Consider the following 22,010-nt stretch of genomic DNA (forward strand, 5'->3'; position numbering starts at 1 on the left):
TCTGGAAACAGTTTAAATGATTCTAGTTTTATACCAATGCTGTTAGACTCATCAACCAGTTAATCCCTATAGTGGTTCCATTTTTTTTTTCCTTTCAATTCATGGAATCAAAATATAGCTTTAAAAATTTTATTAGGTTTGTATTAGGGTTTTTTAGAGAAACAGAATAAAAAAGAATGAATATATGTATTCATATATATTCATAAATATCTATTCATCTATCAATCTATGTATATATAGAGAGAGAGATTTTAAGAAACTCACAATTAGGAGTTCAGCATATGTGGAAAAAAGTACATTCTCATTAAAAAATATTATGGTCTACAAAGATAGTTGATTGAATATGTCAACAATCTCAAATTTATTAACAAGAAAATGCAACTTTGGAAATTATATATGATTTCTTAATTTTATGAAAAATAATTTAAATAATTCCATATCACAAATGAATATGCACTCTTCAGAAATATACTATCAATGTAGTATGAAATGGATACAAATAAGAATTTGATCAAAGTATGAAAATGTGCACTAAGATTGAACTCTGAATGCTATTCTTTTACTATCCAGATAATATAAAGCAGGATTTTTTTTTGCTTTAATAAAATGCATATGCTACTTTTTTATTTTTGAAAGAATTTTATTTCTGAAAATAGGTTTTGAAATATAATTATCATATAGATCTACAAAAGCAATAAATCCATTGTGTTGGTCAATAAATAAATACTAAAAATTATGGAATTTAATTATTTTAATACCCTTTTTACTTTTACAAATGATCCTATTTGGTTGATAAATGATATATCCACATACTGGGTGAATATTTCTACCTCTAAACTAAAAATTATTAGTGCCAGACTATGCTAAATGATAAAATACATTTTTTAAAAAAGAAAAATGTCCAAGTTTTACTTCCAGCATTGTTAATTATATCCAATGTCTTATTAGCATGCTGATAATTCAGGAAAAGTTTAGAAATTAATTTCAGAATAATAAGCACAAGGACTGAATTGTTGCTTGAACTTTCACTAACCATAAATATATTTTTATTGGTATTCTTAATAATAGTTCTTAATTTTTATGAAAAGATATTATGTCAGGGACTTGAAGTGATTTACCTACTTTTACTCTAGTAATCCCATAAAGTATATACTACCTTTTTTAATAAAGACATTATTTTAGAGAGAGTGCACACATGGGAGAGAGCAAGCAGGGGGAGGGGCAGAGAGAAAGGGGGAGGGAGAAAATCTCAAGCAGAGTCCCTGCTGAGGGGGGAGACCTATACAGGGCTTGATATCTTGACTCTGAGATCATAACCTGATCCAAAATCAAGAGTCTGATGCTTAATTGACTGAGCCACCCAAGCATTCAAGTAGGCTTTTATCCACTTTTAGAGATAAAGAAAATAAGAGGCAAGCAATTCCAAGGTCACAAGCATGGGAACTTGTGATGCAGCCCAGATGTGCATTCTCCTTAGTGTTCCTTGGAAATAACAGAGTGATGAGCATGAATGAAGGGTTTCTTTTGCCAAAGATAAACTTATCAATGTTAGAACAATACAAGATGGCAAATACTACGTAAGTCCTCAAACAGGAGAAAACTGTGCATAGCTTTAAAATATCGTGGGACCAGCAGGCTTAACCTACTCCTTATCACTTTGAAAGAATTTTAACCTTAACACGTCTTTTGAGAACCAGCTCTATCTCTGAGTGCAAGTGTCTCTATAATACTGTTCAGTTTTCAGGTATGATTCCATGTGGGATGGAAAGAATTTTGAAGTGGTTTTTCCTCTGCTACCTAGACATATGTGACCTGGAAGGCTAACAAAATTTCCATGTGGGGAAAACAAGTTTATGGCCAGCATTCTGTGTTAGAATGCTGAATTCTCACCGGATCACCTCCCATTGGGTGAAAGTAATGTTTCGTTCCCTCAAACCTCAAAAAGTCACTGGTTACAGGACACCAAAGAAAATCAGTGTATACCTATTGAATATTTTTAAAAGTCACAACATTTTTCAATAAGTATTTTTTCCCAAGTTTTAGCATGTAGAACATCCTTTGGCGAAGCCATCAGAATGGTTCAGATTTGTACTTACCTACTTCTACAAGGCACTCCTGATTAAACTTAGATTGCATTCTTATTAACACTCGTACAATTGAGTCTTTTGTAAAAAAGTACGTTTCTATTTGCACTCTTCTTTTCTGAAGTCTTATCTCTTCTCTAGCAGCATTTACTCAATATTCCCTGAGCACTCTTTGAGCAATAATAGTACACAGAATGGGATTTGCCAAGCATGAATATTCCATAAGGATTGCAAGGATTCTGTAGTTCACTGACTCCATTGTCTTTGAAGGCAAATTTCAGCATTAACACTGAGTTCTGTTCTTTCTTTGCAGAGCTAAGCAACATTACTAACCACATACTTTGATGGTAATTTACTTTCACTGAGGAATTATCATTCATATAGGCTTAAAGTTGCTTTACTCACTGGCATTTGTTCCTTCCCTAAACTCTCAAAATATATTGAAAGAAGGAGCCTATACTTCAAGTTATATCAACTAGAAAGATGTCAACAAGATAAAGAGAAAACTAATTCATGGATAACTTTAATTTAAAAATAAGACAATAACTGTAGTTTGGATTGGGATGTAGTTGAACATAAGGATTAGATTTTATTTGCCTTTGTATCTCAGTATATAACACAACATCTGGTTTGTTGAAAGAAGAAAACATGGGACGCCTGGGTGGCTCAGTTGGTTGGGCAGCTGCCTTCGGCTCAGGTCATGATCCCAGCATCCTGAGATCGAGTCCCACATCGGGCTCCTTGCTCAGCGGGGAGCCTGCTTCTCCCTCTGCCTCTGCCTGCCATTCTGTCTGCCTGTGCTCACTCTCTCCCCATCTCTCTCTCTGATAAATGAATAAAATCTTAAAAAAAAAAAAAAAAAAAGAAGAAAACATGGATGGTCAAAGTGTGCTCATTGGGCCAAATCCAGCCATCCCTTATTTGACACAGTCCCTGAACACGCTCATGCTCAGGTACTTACATAATGTCTGTGGCTACTTTCATGCTACAAAGACCTCCTGGCCTACGAAGCTAAAACAAATGATTATCTGGCTCTTTATAAAAAGATGTTTTCTAATGCCTGCATAAGAGAATGCTTGAAAAATGAAAAAAAAATCACTACTCATCTTTTCCATGAGCGTAATTTTATATAGTTACAATGAAAACATATGGGGTGCCTGGGTGGCTCTGCCTTCAAGCTCAGGTCATGTTCCCAAAATCCTAGGATCAAGCCCCACATCAGGCTCCCCACTCAGCAGAGACCCTACTTCTCCCTCTCTCTCTGCTCTTCCCCTTGTTTGTGTTTTCCCACACTCTCACCATCAAATAAATAAATATAATCTTTAAAAAACAGACAGAAAAAATGAAAGCATATGCAAAATTCAGTATTTGGCTTTTCCTGCTTTTTACACTTGTAATCTGCTCACTGGAATGCTTATATAAATAGAATATTAATTATATATTCATTTATTCTTTCATACACTTGTAAAAAAATGTTAAGTGCCTAATATGTGTCTACCATTAGGCTATGCAATGGAGAGAGAAACACAAATGAGATAGATCTTATATAGATAAAGTGTTCGGTGATTAGTTAGATTCTAAATCCTGAACATAAGTCTCACCAACTTGTATTATATTTAAACTAAAATTCAATATCATACAGCCTACAAAAACTGGTTTAGTTTAAATTTAAATGTAATACGGGTTCTGACATGATCAACTGTATATTAACAAGCTTCAATTATGTTCAAGCTCAGTGATATGTAGCATCGGATGGACAGCCAGAACCATGAGTCTACTATTCTCATGGGGCTGCTAAGGCAAAAATAAGTCTCTTAGACTCCACATCTGCCCCCAAGTTTAAAAATATATTACTGAATGAACAGAGTGCAATAACTGATGTGAGTGAGGGCAGTTGCACCCCATTGCCTCTCCAGGGCATGGGTCTGTTCAAGTCCATTGGAATAAGCACATGTTCTTGCGATCACAAAGCTTCTATTTCTAGGAATTGCAGCACTCTAAGAATGCCAGTGACCCTAGTATCTATACAGATTCCAAACTGTTTCCCCTAATCGGATGATAGGAAAAATTTTCTGTCAGGCTGTCTTGCACAAGTTTAGTCCTGGCATTCCAAAAGAGAGCTGCCTTTTTTTCTTTGACAGATGTGAAGAAGCCACGGGTCACTTCTACCTTTGCTCAGAAACAAGGAAGTGGCAACAGAGACAGCATTTTGCATCTGGGGAAGAGTCTTGTATTATGTATCTCTTGTAGCGGTTGTGGGAAGCATCACAAGAAAAGAAAAATGATGAGGAAGAAAAAGCATACAGGAAAAGAATAAGTTCATCTCCCTTTTGGCTGAGGTCATGCATGAGTGAAGAGAGGGAAGAACAGGGGTGTAGAGAGGCTACCCTTGGATCAGGCTGTTAAGTGGAAGCTCCTGAAAGACCCATTGTCTTATCTCAAATAGTATGACACCCATTTCCTTAACTTTGTGCTGGTTTCTCTGGTCAGCGGCGCCTACTCATAAGGCTACGTCCAACAGGGCAAAGTATGCAGCAACAGTGACACACACTACTCAGCTTACATTTTCTCTTGTTATGAAATATACACTTAGGAATTTATGGGAAGCCTACACTATGTCAGGAGAATCCAGACCCCCTCTGTAACATCCATAGCATCCTTTGTCTGCCCTAAGCTACTATTCCTTTTCATGCCCCTGACTGTGGCTGGGACTACCAATGCTGCCAATAAGATGACCATTCCCTACTCAGTTATACCCTTGAGTCTCTCAAAGTTGTTATGACCCTTCTGTTAGCTCTACATTTACCCACGTGCATCTTCAGTGAGAAGGAAGAAAAGGAGTTTAGAATTTCACTTCCATGTGCTGCCTGAGATACGCAGATCAGCTCTGAAAGAGCCAGCTGTGAGTGCAAAAAATATAGATAATCAAAATTCAATTTAACATTCTCTCGGTTGGCTAACCACAACAAGAATCTCAAACTTGGTACTCTAAGTTTAAAATAATCAAACTTCAAGATTCAACTGTAGAATTTTATTTAATTGCTCCCTGGGATGTGTGCAGATGATACACACTTACGCTTCTTCCCCCAGATTGCCTCTCTTACCTATCTTTAAACTCTCATTAATAATAACAACTATGATTTATCAAGAGCTTATTATGTTAAGGATACTATTCTAAGGGTTTTACATGTATTAACTCAGTCCTCAGAGGATGGTCCTCTCATCATTCCCATTCTACCTTTTATGGCATGTAATTTACAGAGAGATTAAGTCAACTGCTCAAGGTCACACAGCTAGTAAGTAGCAGGGCTGTGTAAATCCAGGTAGGGTAATTCTGGAGAGCCTAAGCTTTTAATGATTAAGCTCCTTTGTTAACCCCTGGGCTCATTATACAGCAGGAATCTTCATTACTGTGTCATTATTTCATTGAGAAGCAATGTTTTCATGGTGTTGCTGGAACACACGTAGCAAAAATCTTACCGCTGTCCACATTTTCATAAAGTACCATGACACTGTGGAGCAACCAAATGCCAGTGAGTCCATCGTGAGTTATAAATGCCCTATATCTCTCTTGTACTTTCATTGTATCAGACAAAGATTGATTTGCACTATATTTGGGCAGCAGAATAAAATAGATATATAAAAGGATCATGGAACCCTGAGTTTTTAAGCTAATGAATGTGGGTGAAGTAAGATGTGAAAAGATAACTAGAGATGGAGAAATGCTATGTGTTGACTTGTATTGTCTGAGTGCTTCCAGGAACACTGCCTCTCTTCTGTGTTACCATACAAAGTATGTGATAATAATGCCCATACAACTATTTTGTAAAAGTCAGTTTATTTTTCACTGATGCTTTCATGACATTAATACATATGCCCCAATTTGTGGAGTAATTGTCATATGTCTTATGTACATGTATTATCATATCTCAAGCAAGACAAATTTGCTATGGGAAATTCCATTTACCTTATTTCTGCCTCCATTTACCTTAAAATTGTCAGTAATATATCTCTCAGTATAGCATCTGATCTAAAGAGAAAGCAAAAACAAGCAACACTTGTTCTTTTCAGAGTCCCTAGTAGTTAATCATATTCTGATGCAAATCTACTGGAGAATTTTTAAATGCCAAGTCAAGCATGACTGGACATCAAAGATTATAAACCTTTGTGGGAAATCCATATTAACATGGAAGAGTGGAAGTCATTCATATTATTTTAGCATTCTAGAACACTCATCTGACTTAAAGAATTTTTTTTTTCTTTGAAAGGAAAGATGAATGGGCATATATCACTTTGGGCAGAATTCTCCAGAAACTATAACCTACAAGTACTGCATTTATCTGAAACTCTGTATTTTATTTTAAAGGTCGTGGCTGTATAATTCTGACTTCAGCAAGCAGAAATATTTTTCAAAAATGTGGCCTAATTTTATTGTTCATCTTTAAATATTCATTTCATATTTGATAGGCTAGAAATTTGAAATTCAAATGACCGCCTTTCCCTTTGTTCTTAGCAAAATCATCTAAGAGTAAGAGAGCAGTTCATTTACAACAAGATGCAAATAAAATAAACTTCATAATTCAGCAAGAGCTAATTAAAATTATTTGAAAGCCTGTGCTTATAGGTGAGTAAACTGTAAATTCTAGTTGTATAACTCAGATTCTTTAGGAGTGTCTTTAAGGAAATCATTTACCTCCTACATCATTGAATCAGAAAGCTGAAAGGGACTCCTACAAAACCCTCATATTACAGATGAGTTTTGGAGAGTTTCCTCAGCACATACAAGGGCACTTTCCAAAATGTTACAGAGTTAGGAATCACATCAAGGCCTACTGTCTTCAAGTCCTTTGCACTTTCTAAGAAACACTTGGCCAAGCATACTATATACTGAGTACATCTTTCTAGATCTCATGTCCAAGATCTAGTCGGGGTATGTTCTCTCAAACCCAAGATGAGGGTTGCAGGTGACAGTGGGTTACTGTAGTATCACTGACTTTTAATATGACATAGTATTAATAGAAATCTCCCTTCAAGAAGATCTAAGCAGAGGTCAGTGAGAAAGTCTAATTATTCTAAAAACAAACAAACAAACAAAAAGAGCATCATGCTTTTTCTCCAGAGGACATTTGTAGCTGTTAATATGAAGTACATTTGATATGAAATCTCTTAACATAACATATATTTATTGAAGATGATGGTCAATCTAGAAACCTGACATAACCTACTCATGTTCTTTTTCTTCACTTGTATATCAGTTCCCTAGAGCTGCTATAAAAAAACACCAAAAACTGAGTAAACTAAAAGAGAAATTTATTCTCCCACAGTTCTAGAAATCTGAAGCCAAGGTGTCGGTAGGCTCATGTTTTCTGTGAAAGCTCTGAGGGGGAATCTGTTTCACGCTGCTTTCTTAGCTACCTCTGGTGGTCGCTGGCAGTCCTTGGGGTAAGTTGGCTTATAGTGCTATCATGTCAACCTTTCTGTTTGTACAGGGATTCCTTCCCTGTGTTTATGTATGTTTATGTGGCTCTAAGTTTGCATTCCTTATGAGGATACCAGCCATTGGATTTAGGGCCCACCCTAATCTTAATTGTACCTGAAAAGTTCCTGTTTCCAAATAAAGGGGCATCAGTAGTGCTGGAGATTAGCTTCAACACATCTTTTCTGAGGATGGAATTTAACCCACCAGAGCTCCCAAATTATTATTTTAATAAATGAAGCACTGTTATAGGAGATAGGATGGATTCTTGGATGACTGTTTTCTGAGTGAATCATGTTTGGCCAACTCACAAAAAACAAAAATAGAATATCTGGATCTGATACCAAACCCTATTTGGCATGGGAATTTTTTAAAACTTAGAAATGGATTGCATGGAGCATTGGGTGTGGTGCAAAAACAATGAATATTGTTATGCTGAAAAGAAATTAAAAAAAAAAAAACCTTAGAAATGAGGCACCATCATTAATGTATCAGACCATTCGTGACAAGTGCAGACAATAGATAACAGCTCCAGGTAAGTGGGTCTTTCCATCACCCTTATTACAATTCATTGGAAGAGCTACTTCTGAATTTTATATTTTAAATATTTACTTATTAGAGAATTTTAAACTAATCATAGCCTCTTTTTTTTTTTAATCTATTTACCTAAAAGGGACACTGAGACACCCCCCACCCCTGCTATATAGGTTTCCTGGGCAAAGGCATTCCAAGATGTCAGAAACAAATCAATATCTCCTCATATTCTAGAAGATTTAATAATTTCACTCAATAGCAGGTACCAACATAAGGTGCATAGGACACAAGCTATGGGATACATCTGGAGCGTGATGCTCAATTCTTCCTCTAATTCCTGTTCTAAAATTCTGTTTATCTTTTTCACATTTTTATGAGTGATTTGTCATTACATATGGATATATATATATGATAAATGGAAAATTCTTTAAAGTAAGAAACTTGATCTCTTGATAAACTTTATAGCAATTAGTATAACATCTTGCACAGAACAGAGATTGAACTAATACTTACAGGATAAATAAATATATGAGTTTTTAAGCCCAATTGATTTTGCATGAACCAAACTGTGTTTGAATTTCATAAAACACCAACAAGATAAACAAATTTTTCACATGCTAATACATGTGATCAAGTCATTGCTCCATGAGTTGGTTTCACATATCATGCACAAAGAAATTTTATCAAATTTAGTAACATGTTATTTGGCAAAAATAATTCGTTGAGTAATAATTATACCTTGTCTTCTCACAATGGGTTATTCTTAAACTACTTATAAAGAACAAAATTATTTTTAGTTTATGATTTTAAATTATAAGGAAAAGAAAAAAACACTGAAAATAATGTGTATATAGATCTGACAAGCTGATTTATTTGACTAAGTATATAAAACTCCAATAATAGCAACCAATAACTAATATGGTAGTATCACAACTTATCAAATTAAATTATGACTAGTTAAGAAAAGGTTCATTGTAAAGCTTCCACTTAAAACATATTTGGGAGAAATGCCTATTTCTTGACAAAATTTAAAGCAGACAAAAATCCTTAAAAAAAAGAAATGACCATAGGGAAAGAAAAAATGAGCATGGAAATCAAAATAGAATTGCATATATCAGAAATTTTCTGATAATTTTTAAAAATATATCTTTGGCTCTTAACAAGTGTAAGTCTGGGTCTATAAAGAATTACCAGGAAATTGAAACTACACATTGATCTTCCAAGTTTGGAGGCCTGGTACCAGCTCTGTGGGCTCTTCAGATCCCTGACAGGTCCAGGTGTACAATCTTCCCATAGGTAGAGTCCTGTTCCCCAAGCTTTTTTCACAAAGAGTTTGAGGTAAAAACAATGTGTATATACTTGATTTTATCACTGTGGGGACGTTTTGTTTGTTTGGTTTTGGTTTTGGAGGATTTTTGTTAGTTTTTATTTTGGGGTTTTTTTGGGGGGGTTGGGGGGGATTGTTTGGTTTTGTTTTGGGGGTTTTTTGTTTGTTTGATTGTTTGTTTAGGGTTTGCTTTAGTTTTTGTTTTCTGTTAAGTTGGTTTGACCACTTAGGCTGAATGACTCTTTGTTCTTAAGCCTTTAGTACATTTCCCTTTGGAGGGTATCATTCTGCTCTCAAAGTACAAATGGAATTAAGCTATCCCAAGATATTTTGTGTACCTTTCCTCTCTATTATAATTGTCTACATTCTCATCTACTCATTCCAACCGTTCTTCTCCATACAGTCTTCCACACCACACGCATCCACACAAAAACACACTCTACAGTTTTCAAGAGAAATGTTGTCTTACTTGCCACATATCCTTATTACCTAGGACAACACCTCAAAACAGGTGTTCAATTACATTTGGGTACCTTTCTCCCTTTGTAGGCTGTGGGAACAATAGAGTGAGTGCAGGTGTCCTACTACAAGATTTTTCACTTTCATAGTATCAGTGGTAAGCAATTTATGTGAACATTACTTTTCTTTTCACTTCTCTCTTTTATCTTTCTTTTCTTCTGTAAATCATGCTTTCTCCTGCTTTAAAAATATATGACCCCCTTTCTTTCCTTTTGCTGATCTTCTTCCATAAATTTTTAGACAAACTCATTACCTATCTAAATTTTAACAATAGATCCCAAAAGTCAGGAAGAAAATGAGGTTTTCTAAGACCCCAGACCAAATCTTAGAGTTATCAAATGATTAATTTTCAACTAGTTCAATTAATTTGAATACTGAGAATGTATGCTAAAAAATACTCATTTTTAGAATTTCAAAGACATACAAATAACATATATCTAATTATATATGTATGTATATATAATATATCTAATTATTCCTTCAAAGAAGTATGTTCCCTATATCAACCTACCTTGTGAAGTCCACATAAACATAATATTGTGTCTTTAGACTTAGTAATCGGGACTGCAGAATTTGACTGGAAACCCTATGTTTCCAGCCACCAAATTCTAACAAGATTCTCTCCTTAACAGAACTATGCCCTGCTCTCAGCAGAGTCAGAAATAATGGAATTGCTCATTAAAAATAATGAGATATCTTTGTAATGAGTTCTGATCTATAGCTTCTGTCTGTGAAATATCTTCTTTTCAATAAAAAAAAAAAATAATTAGATCCCGCAGAGGTCTCACCTTGGGATATACAAGGCAACCTCAAAATCACAGTTAATTATGTCAGCTACATACTTTAAGAACAATCTTACCAAAAAGCAGAGTGACTAGGAAAAGAAGCTACTTTTGATAATGAAGTGGACCTGGAAGAGAAAACCAGATAGAAAACAACCAAGAGGACACTGTCACTGTTTTGCTTCCATGAGCCATCATACTTTTTTCCTAAAGAATTTACTCTGACAGAAAACAGAGCACTAGTCAGTAAAGGGTTAATCTCATTTCTCAACTCATCAGACACTTGCACTCTTCAAACTTCTAAACACACTTTTCTTGCCTTAACTGCCTCTTTCATGCTGTGAAAATGGAACATAATTTTTTACTGAAGCCATACAGAAGTTTAGCAGGCAATTTCTTTAAACATCATGCAGTTTTTTCAAGGGCTAGTGCAGTATAGCAGTAACTAACTTTCCTATTATTTCCAACCGTACTGGTTGCCTATACCATCCAACATCTTGTTCTTTGTTTGAACCCTCCATTTCTGAAGTCATTAATGGCAAGTAGTAACAATCACAATAATAGCTACTATATAAGTATTGATTATGTCCCGGTCATGGTATACCTTTACCATACATTATATCTTATTCAGTCTTTACAAGTACCCTATGTGGTAGGTATTATTGTTCCTGTTTTGTGTATGATGCACTAGGGGTTCAAGAATATTAATGACTTATCTAAGCTCTAATACCAAGTTAGTGACTAGAGGACGGCTCAAAGAGTGGAGAAGCTGGGAAAAAAAGGAACCAAAATTAACATTAGTTTCTGAATTCTGCATCCATTCCTTAAAAATTAGGACTCCTACGAATATCCCCTCTCCTTAATTTAAGATGTTTTGACTTATGAACTTATTCAAGGTCTCACCTAGTCACCCCAATCTGTATATCTGACTTGGCCAGGAAGGTTCAGGGCCTCCATAACCCAGTTCCTGGCAGTGCAGTGCTGTCACATCACCCAAATATTTTCAAGAGAAAAATTCATTTTCTTATGTGAATATCCTGATTTTGAAAATATTGGTCAAATTTTCTAAAAGCACATGTACCGATCAGACCTGGCCCAGAGATTGTGATTTATGTCATCTGCTTTAAAATCAGCTACAATGCTTCAGGACTGAAGGAATTCTGAACTGTCCCCTCTAGTTTGGGCCCCTGGCTCGCACAGACTGTTTTCATCACTTTACAGAATTTATCTCCGCTCTTTGCTTCCTTCTTCATTTTTAAGTGATTAGAAATCCTTCTCAGTGGCATGGTAGGTTCTCCTTATTTCTAAACCTTAGCACTGAATATCAAGACAATAAAAGGAGTCAAATGTTATGTAACTGGGTGAGCCATTTAACCTCATGTAGCTCATCATTAATCTAGTTAGGCTGCTTACCCTCCTGGGGACCCAAGCATGCACAGAAACATTTAGAATCTTTTATCAAACACAGTTTACTTGTATGTAGAAAAGTGGTACATCTTTGTTGGCATGACAGTTGGGATGGTAAGGTCAGGAGAAAATGGGCCAGATCAGAATCATTTATTTATTTTTTATTAATTCCCTAAAAAATATTTGAGAGGTGAATACTGATTGTTCCACAGTGAGGCTGAACAACAGTGAGAAGACGTACTATGTCACCACTAATAACATCAACCAGACATGAGAAGTAGACTTGGAAGTCTGTGGATTCCCCAGGAGATTTGGTGTGTTTCTAGCTGACTATTTCACGAGAGAAAAAGTAACAGTATTCACTATTCAGAAAAGTTGGTGTACAGGGATTCCCACAGAGAATGTTCTTTTAAATCTCAAGCATTTTATCGAGTCCACAGAGGTCTGAAGACTTTGGCTACAACCCTACATGCACACCCAAAACCCCCCACTGGCCCAACCACAGAGAATCCCCTTGGCTTCAGGCCCTACCAGGCTGTATCTGGCTTTAAGGTTAGGATAGAAGTAAAGAAAGGCTCTGTCTTATTGAAGCATTGTTGACAATCTATTGTCAGCATGAGTCTCCTTTGGAGGACATGACAGATGCTTGGAAATAATGTTTTGACAAAATGACCTTCTGGATGGCCAGTGAACTTGTTTTCCTTTTTTCCCTTTCCCTCTCAGGTTCACACCCCTGCTATTAGTAAGTGTATTCGTGTTCCAGAGGTTCTGTAACAGATTATCACAAGCTGGGTGACTTAAAAACAATGGAAATGTATTCCATCACAGTTTTGGAGGGCAGAAGCCTCAAAGCAAGGTGTCTACAAGGCCAACTTCCTCCAAAGGCTCTAGGGAGACTCTGGTCCTTGGCTCTTTCAGTTTCTGGTAGTGCCAGGTGTTCCTTAACTTAGGATTATATCACTCCAGGTTCTACCTCTGTCTTCATATGGCCATCTCTTGTATGTCTTCTGTTCTGTCCCTTATAAGAGCATTTTGCATTGGATTTAGGATGCACCACATAATCTAGGATGATCTCATCTCAAAGTCCCTAAATAGAGCCTTTGCAAAGACCCTTTTTCCAAATAAGGTTGTATTCACAGGCTCCAAAATCTGGAAATATCTTTTGGGAGGTCATCATTCAAACCACCACTTGTACAGAATGCACGTGCATGTGTGCACGCACACACACACACACACACACACACCCTTCTAATGAGAGAGATGAGGGAAAACACCCACAGGCAGGAGCCTCGGCTCTGGATCAGTAACACAGAGGTTCCCTCCTTGTATTTTGTATTCACGAAATTTCTGAGTACAATGGATTTAGGCTGAATCTGGAGACTGTAAATCCCCCTCTTCACTCTAAACATCTCTGAGAAGATGGGTCCTGCTTAAGAATCTCAAAATAATTAAATTTTCAAATGCTTACTTTGGAAAAATGGATCAGGAAAGAGTATACTTGGGTAAAATGCACTTGGCATTTGTAGAACATAAAATCTGACAGGCATCATCAATTAGACATCCACTATAGCACACCTTCAGTTGGTGTTTTGCAAATAAAAGCCAACCCAACTAAGAAAGCTGAAATATGTGCAGGGCATGTGGTTTAGTTGATTAAATGAATCTAATGCACCTGCTACTTAGACAATCTCTGCTCATCAACTTGGTCCCCAAACACATTCTATGGGATTAATTTAATGCCAGCTACTGGGAATAAAGCAAAATCCTATTTTTTGCAATGGAAATTACCTTCTCAACTAAGGCAACTAAGAAGATGGAGAAAGCCCATGTGCTTTAACTAAATCTCTATGGGACTTCTTACAATGTGTCTCTAGAAACTGCATTTGCCTTTTTGCTCACATACCTGCCTACTCAATGAGGTAGAAATTACACACTTAGTCTGGGCCAATCTTGGCAAAACTGGATGTTTTCTCCAAAAATTCACTTAAAATCTTAAACTTATAGCTTTCAAGTAGTTTCCCATGCAGGGGACTCTCCCAGCACTCCTCCTTCCTTCCTTCCCACTTTGGAATTCTGTAAGCATTGTTGGATATGTGTCCTCTAGTCTTGTTTCACTTTCCCAGTCTCATCTATCAGCCTGTCTTTGGCATACCTTGTTCTTCTCTACCATGTTTGTTGACAGATGTCCAAATTCTTCCCTAATAAGCATGCTTCCTGGATTGTAATCACCTACCGCTGTAGACCAGAAGCATCTCAGACACCATTCCAGATTTACTATCTGTATCTTAACCGTAAGCATATTAAAGTGTAAATGCACTCTCAAACTCACACTTGCTTACTAAGTTATGACATTTGCTTTGCTCTAGCTTCCCAGCAAGCATGTTTCCTTATTTACAACTCTACTTCTTCATCCGCTATTTGTGTAGAGCAATGGACTTTTTTTTTTTTTAGAGCAATGGATTTTAAAAGTAGCTGCTCATCACTTGAGGAATTGTGGTTGTTGATTTTCTTTATTGTTATCAGAAAAGCTCCACCCCTCAGGGACCTTAATTTCATTTGTCTGAGATGAAGCTCAGGCATGGCCTTTCTCTTTTTATTGTTGTTTAACTTCCAGGAGGAAATTCTAATATACAACCACATTTTAAAACACTGTCAACACAGGATAGTGATTTAATGTGGTTTTGAGTTAACAGCATCAGCATCACCCAAACTTGCTGAAAATGCAAATTCTTTGCCTCTATCCCAGGTTTTCTGAACCAAAAATTCTGGAGGTAGGCCCAACAAGCTGTGTTTTGACAAGCCCTTCGAGTGATTATGATGAGGTTTGAAGCTTGAGAAACCCTGCCATCAAGTATCTCTTGCCATTTATTCAAAGTTCTCAAGGTTCTTTGGAAGGCACAGAAATGAATAAAGTCTGGTCTTTACCATGGTATAACAAAAATTTACCTGGAGGAAACACCTTAACGCTAGACAAATGCAAACAAGACACAAACTTTCAGAGCTGTATAATTCTAGTCAGAATGTGACTAAATACAAGCAAAGTGGATGTGAATAGAAAAAAACAAAAACAAAAAAACAAATAAATTAAAAAAAAAAAACAAGAAAACAAACCAACCTGTTACTCCCAAGTGGAAGGATTTCTGTGGAAAGAGGAAATTTCTACAGGTAAAACAGCATAAACAATAGGAGGGAAAAGGACAGTAAGCAACTAGGTTGAATTATGAGGAGATGGATCAAAAAAATCAACAGGTGGTAGACTATGGAGGACATTAAATGTCACTCTAAGTCATTAAGGTGTTTCTAAAAATACACCAGAAAAAAATATCTAAGGTATGAGTTGCTGTTAGCTCAATAAAGGGAAGTAAGATAACAGTGACATTTTCAGGCCCTGAAAAGAGTGTGTACAAAGGCCCTGAGACAGGAAAGACCATGGTATCTTCAATAGAATCTCAAATCGGAGATCATGAAGCACTCATTTAAATTCAAGGTCTTAGTGCTCATCTGGGATGAGCCGATTTGCAGAGGACAAATTGATAGGAATTGTGACCTTGAAACTGCAATTTAATTCTAAAAGACTCCCTTCCTGTTTATAAGTGATACAATTCTCCCCACTATTAAGGCCTCCTTTATTTCTCATTCATCTTTCTAATTTCTTTATTTTAATGTAAACTAAGAGGATGCTCTGAATAACTAAAAAGTTCAAAGTAGGGAGATTTTTGTGATACAACACAATCTGGAAGGTTGCTATAGTAATGAAGTGTGGAAAAACAAATTTAATGGTGGTTACATGGCCATTCTTCACTTGTAACTATAGCTTCCTTCTTGGAGGGCTACCATTTAGTATCACATCGTGGGGTGATTCCCAACGCCATAAAAATAAAATGTAGTGGGCACTTGATGCCTTTTTGTTGCTTCACAACCATCTTTGCCATTTTAAGTTACAGAACTCCAAATTTTCCATACCCAACGGTCCTGACAACACACCCTATCTACTAAAACCCTCTATCTGGATCTCAGATTATGTGATCATAGATGGCACTTCAAGATCAGAGCATGGAGGGATGCATGGGTGGCTAAGACAGTTAAGCAGCTGCCTTTAGCTCAGGTCATGATCCCAGGGTCCTGGGATTGAGTCCCACATCTAGCTCCTTGCTCGGTGGGGAGCCTGCTTCTTTCTCTCCCTCTGCCTGCCACTCTGCCTGCTTGTGCTCTCCATCTCTCTGTTAAATAAGTAAATAAAATCTTTAAAAAAAAAATTAAAGCATGGAACTCAGGTGTCAACAATCAGAATGTCATACTTCCTTGCTCACAGGGGCTTATTCTGAATGGCCCAAAAATACTAGATTGTGGAACATGGTTATTTTAATAGCTTATTAGATAGCTTTTTCTAATTTTTTTCTGAAAAAGAAAAATAACTTGGCCAAGAACATTTGGCAGAACTTGTCCTGCTAGCTATCATAACACTCTATACATAGCTATTTAAATAGAATGATATTGGTTAAGCCATAGTCATAGAAATCAATGAAATAGCAAAGAGAATCCAGAAATAGAATCAGACATGTGGGATTTATACATCTAAGAATATCATTGAAAAATCAGTAAGGAAAACAAAAGTAGTTTTAGAAAAATGAAGGATTTCAAAAATAATGTTGGAAATTGTGGTTACTTGGGAAAATTAGAGTAAGAACCCTATTATATAGCAGTCTAAAATTAAATTCTGGATAGTCTAAAATACTAAATGGAAAATCTTATAAAATAGTTTCTTTTAAATTATTGCCACATAGTATAATCACCTGGTGTTCTTTAAAAAATGAAAATTCCAGGATCCTTTACATTATCAATTAAGTATGTGTGAGGGTGTGATCTATGCATTACTGGATTTAGAGCTTCTCTGGTTTCTAATGTGTAGCCAAGTTTGAGAACCATTACTGGTTAATCAAGAAATGTGCTCCTGATCTTTCTAGCGGTCAAAGGAAAGAATAAGTTAATAGCAACTAACAAAATTTCATTAAAAAAAAAAAAGGTCAAGGGGTGCCTGGCTGACTCAGTCAGTAGAGCGTGTGACTCTTAATCTTGGGGTTGTAAGTTCAAGCCCCAGGGTGGTATAGAAATAACTTAAAAATAAAATCTAAAAACAAAACAAAACAAAAAGCCAAATGTTCAGGAGGTTTACCTGTTTTCCTGGTGCTGAAAAATAGGGAGAAATGCCATCACTTAAAAACTTCAAAAATTATTAGTGCATCCTATAAATCTATTAGATTGACAGTGGCAATATAAAACTAATGTCTTTGCTAGGTATGCTTTTCCACCCTTAAAACTAGCTAAAAGGATCTTAATGGGTTGACCATAGAGTGCTCAGGACCAGGCTCATACAGAACTCAGCAAATTTATCCCCTATAAACAGTTTGAATAGTTCTCTATCTGGATACAGCAGTGGCTTCGCCATCATCAAAAACAGTTAATTTCTTCTTGTGTATATGTACTGCTCTAGTCAGCATTTCTCCAGATCATTTAGCCCTGGGCATGCCTGACACCAGAGTCTTAATGCAGCAGTTTTGGACTTGAAACATCTAGAACATTTCTCCTTCCTAGTCCTGTAGATCATGTAACTCCTTCACCCTGAGTTTAGACATAACATCTGAATCTTTCTATCATAAATTCCATGCTGTCACTATCAAAAAATTAGAGTTGTCATATAAGTTGAAATATACCCACAGGAATTTTCCATTTCATTGTAACACACAGAGGGAGCCCCACTTTGAGGATTAGTCCAGTGGGAAGGGATACTAGAAATATGGTCTGAACCCCTGAAACTGGGGAAAGTTGATGAGGTGAAGAGAGTACAGCAGGAATAGACAACCTACATCTAAGACCAAGGTTCCAGAAAGAAGAAACCAGGTATTAAGAACAGTAAAAAGTCTGACATTTATGAGTCAGAGATTCCCAGATTAGCCTGCTTGTTTCACAGATGCTCAAATAAGATATGAGAACCTGGATCAGAGACAAAGGACTCTGTTACTGAGAGCACAGTGGGGAGCATGAGGTTTGTGCTCACATCAATTGCCTGTATCCCTCAAGTGCCATGGAGTGAGTGGGGGGGTGGATCATGTAGCACTGGGCCTGGGGGCACTGTGCACATGGTAGGTTTGTGTCACAGCTGAGGCACCTTCAGATTATAAAACACCCAATCTATGAAGAGACCTGTCCAACTGTCCAATTGTCCAACCTGTCCACAAGCAGACCTGTCCAACTTTTACCCTAGGGGCACATTATCATCACTGTATTGCCCTCTGCCCTGAAGGGGAGATACCTCCATTTTCAAAGGTTATCTGCTATATAAACATTCTTAGAAAGTAAGTACAAGGAAATACCAGAAAGAAAATGCAGGAAAACCACTGCATCCTAAGGGAGAGTTTGGGGTGCATCTGGTGCCTGATGGCACAGCTGCCCTAATCAATGCAAGATCAAGGCTCTTGCTTTTGCCCATCTAGCTGGTTTAGACAGGATCTATAAGGGACACATGCTGGTAGATGGTTGTTGCCATCACAGGTATCCAAGATACTGCGTTTAAAGAAGTGGATCTGTGAGCAGGAGAATAGCATTTGGTCTCTATGCCTGTCTGCTTTCTCTGTGGAGCCTGGCCATTATTGGAAAGGGACTCTGTGGTGTGTATGTGTGTGTACATGTGCATGAACTCCTAGCTGTCAGGCTTTCTGTGTAGGTACCAGAAACAAAGAAATTATAATAAATTAGCCACCTTTGTCCCCTTATACTCCCCCCGTAAATAAATACCATGAAAAATTACCCCTGGCATAGGGAACAAGGAGATGGCTGACAAGACCCCAGAATAAAACATGAAGAAGAGAAAGAGATAAAAAATTAATCAAAGTTAATACAATTAGCAGCCCACACTGTATCTCAGTTTTATAGGACCAATAACTGATGAATCAGGTTTCCACTTAGAAAAATACTGTGTGAATTCAGGATACAGTAAGAATTTACACTGCCTCTATTAATATAATGTCCTTACCCTACCCTACAACCAGACTCATCGTAAGTCTCTGAAGGTAAAAGCAAAGGAAAAGAATTACACATTTTTACCTGCTACACAGGAAATTCAATAGATTTGCTTCCCAAATATACGTCAATTTTCCTTTATGGATTTCATTACAGGTGTACAGTCTACTAAGAACATAGCCAAAGGATATCATTATTATCTGATGCCTTACAACTCCAATTAAGTTAATCACTTTAATAATGCTAAAGCCATTGGGGAAATTTCCTGACAGTAAATGTCTCTGGCATTTTCCACAGTCTTGGTTAGGTCAGCACAGAGAACAGCTGGAGAGGTAAGTGTACAAAGATGTGCTGATTGCAAGTCAAGGAAACTGAAGAAAATCTAAATTAAACACACTCAATTTCTGTTCACTCTGAGGGACAGTCAGTGGGAAATGGGCCCCCTGAGACAGGGAAAGTGGTAGCAAATATGAAGTAGAAAGATGGACACCTGGAGCCATCCCATAAGCTTCCCATGAACTTTCTTCTCATTCACAGCTATCCTTGACAATTGGGAAACATGTTCAGCTTGTGTGCCCCAGGATGCTATTGAATATATTGTGAAGCAATAACCATAGATAATTGAAAGATGATGTCATGCCAAGCAACACAGTGTAGCACAACATAAACTGCCACTAACTGGCTAGAGGACCTTAGACAAAGCTACCTTTTGCTTCCAATCTCATTTTTCTCCTTGATGAAATGAAGCACTCACTAAATCTATGGTATTTAAAACATCTTTCTGTAAAGTGGGACAATTCCAAGGAAAAGCTTTAAAAATAACCTGGTGTGGGGTAGGAGAACAGGTTGAGGAGAAAAGTCAGTAAACTAGGTCTCACCTTTCTCTTTGACCATCTCAAATGGTATCTATTTTACATATTTAATATACCTATAAAATTTAATCTTAGGTAAGGATCTTCTGCCAAAATGAATTTAATAAATACTGGAATAAAAATCTCTCTGGTCCTTTCCACCATTAACAATCTATCAGTTTTTAAAAAATTTTCTCTTAATGGAAAGCCAACAACCACATATATATATACACACAAAACTGGGGGCTCTAAGTCTTAAGGGACTCACAGTTTAGAGTCATATAATAAAGAAAAACACCCTTGATGACCCAACAAGATTCATTCAGAGATTTAGACACAGAACCCTGAAAGGGAGTTCCCCTGAAACCTCCTGGGAAATAATACCTCCTGGGAAATAACATACAGGTTTTAATTGGAAAGGAATAGTCTTTATTCCTTCCCAAGTGTTGTCTCCTTGTTCATTTATCTCTTAGGAAGGGAATTTAGGGATATAATGTGGAGATAGAACCATGTCTAACACAGAACCCATTAAATCAATTTGCTCTTGTGGAGCTCTTCTGGATTTCAGGAACATTGAGACAAATGAGAGAGTCCAGGGACAAAAGTGTCCAAGACTCAGGAGCTTCATCACTAAGGCAAAGCAGGTGAAAGGTCTCACATCATTTATGTACTCCTGCCATTTTGACCCCCTCTTCTGTTTCAGATTCTCATTTTAGTTAAATGCTTCCCCTATTTAATTTTTCTCATCCAAATGCAAAAAGAAAGGAGAATGAGAAACCCATCTGGTGTGACCAGAAGAGTCTTATGCCACTAAGGGCTGGCTTAATATGCCAAGGGCCACGCATGATTCTGAGTGGTACAAAACCAGCATTCTTATTCTCATTTAATTCTTCCTTCAGCTTTTCTGAGAAGGCCTGGATCTGGAATTAATAAGACATTTTGATTTGCTTCACAGATGCCATAAAAGCTAGAAATAGTAAAGATTCCAGTAAGGAAAGAATTTCCACATTAAGAGTTCTGGCCCAATGAACTTTAGTGGGAAGACCAGTGTATAAACAGGAAAGGCACACATACAGGGTAGAACCTTCCATTCCTTAATGCCAGAGATGCAGAACTCAAAACTGGGGGCTCTAAGTCTTAAGGGACTCACAGTTTAGAGTCATATAATAAAGAAAAACACCCAAAAGTTGTAATAATGCATCCCAAATGTCAAATACAACCTCAAAATGAACCTGGAAACATCCTAATTGGCTTTTACTGAGAGAAAAAAAATTGAGCCAAATATGTTAATCATCTTATTTTTTTTTTTTTTTTATTTCACCTACATGTTTGAGAGAGAGAGAAACAGTGAGCGAAAACACAAGTCAAGGTGGGGGGGAAAGGCAGAGGGAGAAGTAGACTCCCTGCTGAGCAGGAACTCTGATGTGGGGCTTAATCCCAGGATCCTGGGATCATGACCTGGGCTGAAAGCAGAGGCCCAACCAATTGAGAGACCCAGATGCCCCACTATTCATTTTATAAGGCAGGTATGATATATTGTCGATTTCATTATATAACCTGAATGAGAACCATTGATGGAAAAAAGTCTCAAGAAGTAGACTTTCATGAAAAATTCCTCAAAAATCCATATCCTGTCACCTCATATGATCTTTAGTGTGCTTGGCTTGTGGATTACACTAATTCATTTTGTAGGGCTTACCTCAGGAGACTTAATTTAAGTGTAAAAATAATAGGTGGGTAGCAAATAAAAGAATACCATATAGAGAAAAAGTCTCTAGGGTTTTTAACCAAAAACAGTTTGAAATAATTCACTTAAAAGGAGAAAAAAGAATGTACACTGCCACATTCAAAGCCAGGTTAGTCATCCTCTTAGAAGAAGTGAGTGTCCTGGACTTCTTCATGTCACTCATCATACTTAGGTGGTTCTTAATGACTTAATTTAGCAAGGAACAGTCTGCATCTTATTTTGACCACTTTACCCTAAGAGTTTGTGTAGCACATGATAGGGCCTTA

At 36.9% G+C, this 22,010-nt stretch overlaps 1 protein-coding gene and 1 pseudogene across 1 annotated transcript in view; both read right to left on the reverse strand.

Moving 5' to 3' along the window:
* The window catches only part of LOC123387911, an 81,254-nt pseudogene extending 75,627 nt beyond the window's left edge, over positions 1 to 5,627 (reverse strand).
* Positions 1 to 22,010, reverse strand: part of DPP10 (dipeptidyl peptidase like 10) — a 1,364,876-nt gene that overhangs the window by 1,119,399 nt on the left and 223,467 nt on the right.

The sequence above is a fragment of the Mustela putorius genome, unplaced genomic scaffold (genome assembly GCF_011764305.1).
Source record: "Mustela putorius furo isolate JIRA1106 unplaced genomic scaffold, ASM1176430v1.1 tig00003867_pilon_pilon_pilon, whole genome shotgun sequence".
Classification (NCBI taxonomy): domain Eukaryota; kingdom Metazoa; phylum Chordata; class Mammalia; order Carnivora; family Mustelidae; genus Mustela; species Mustela putorius.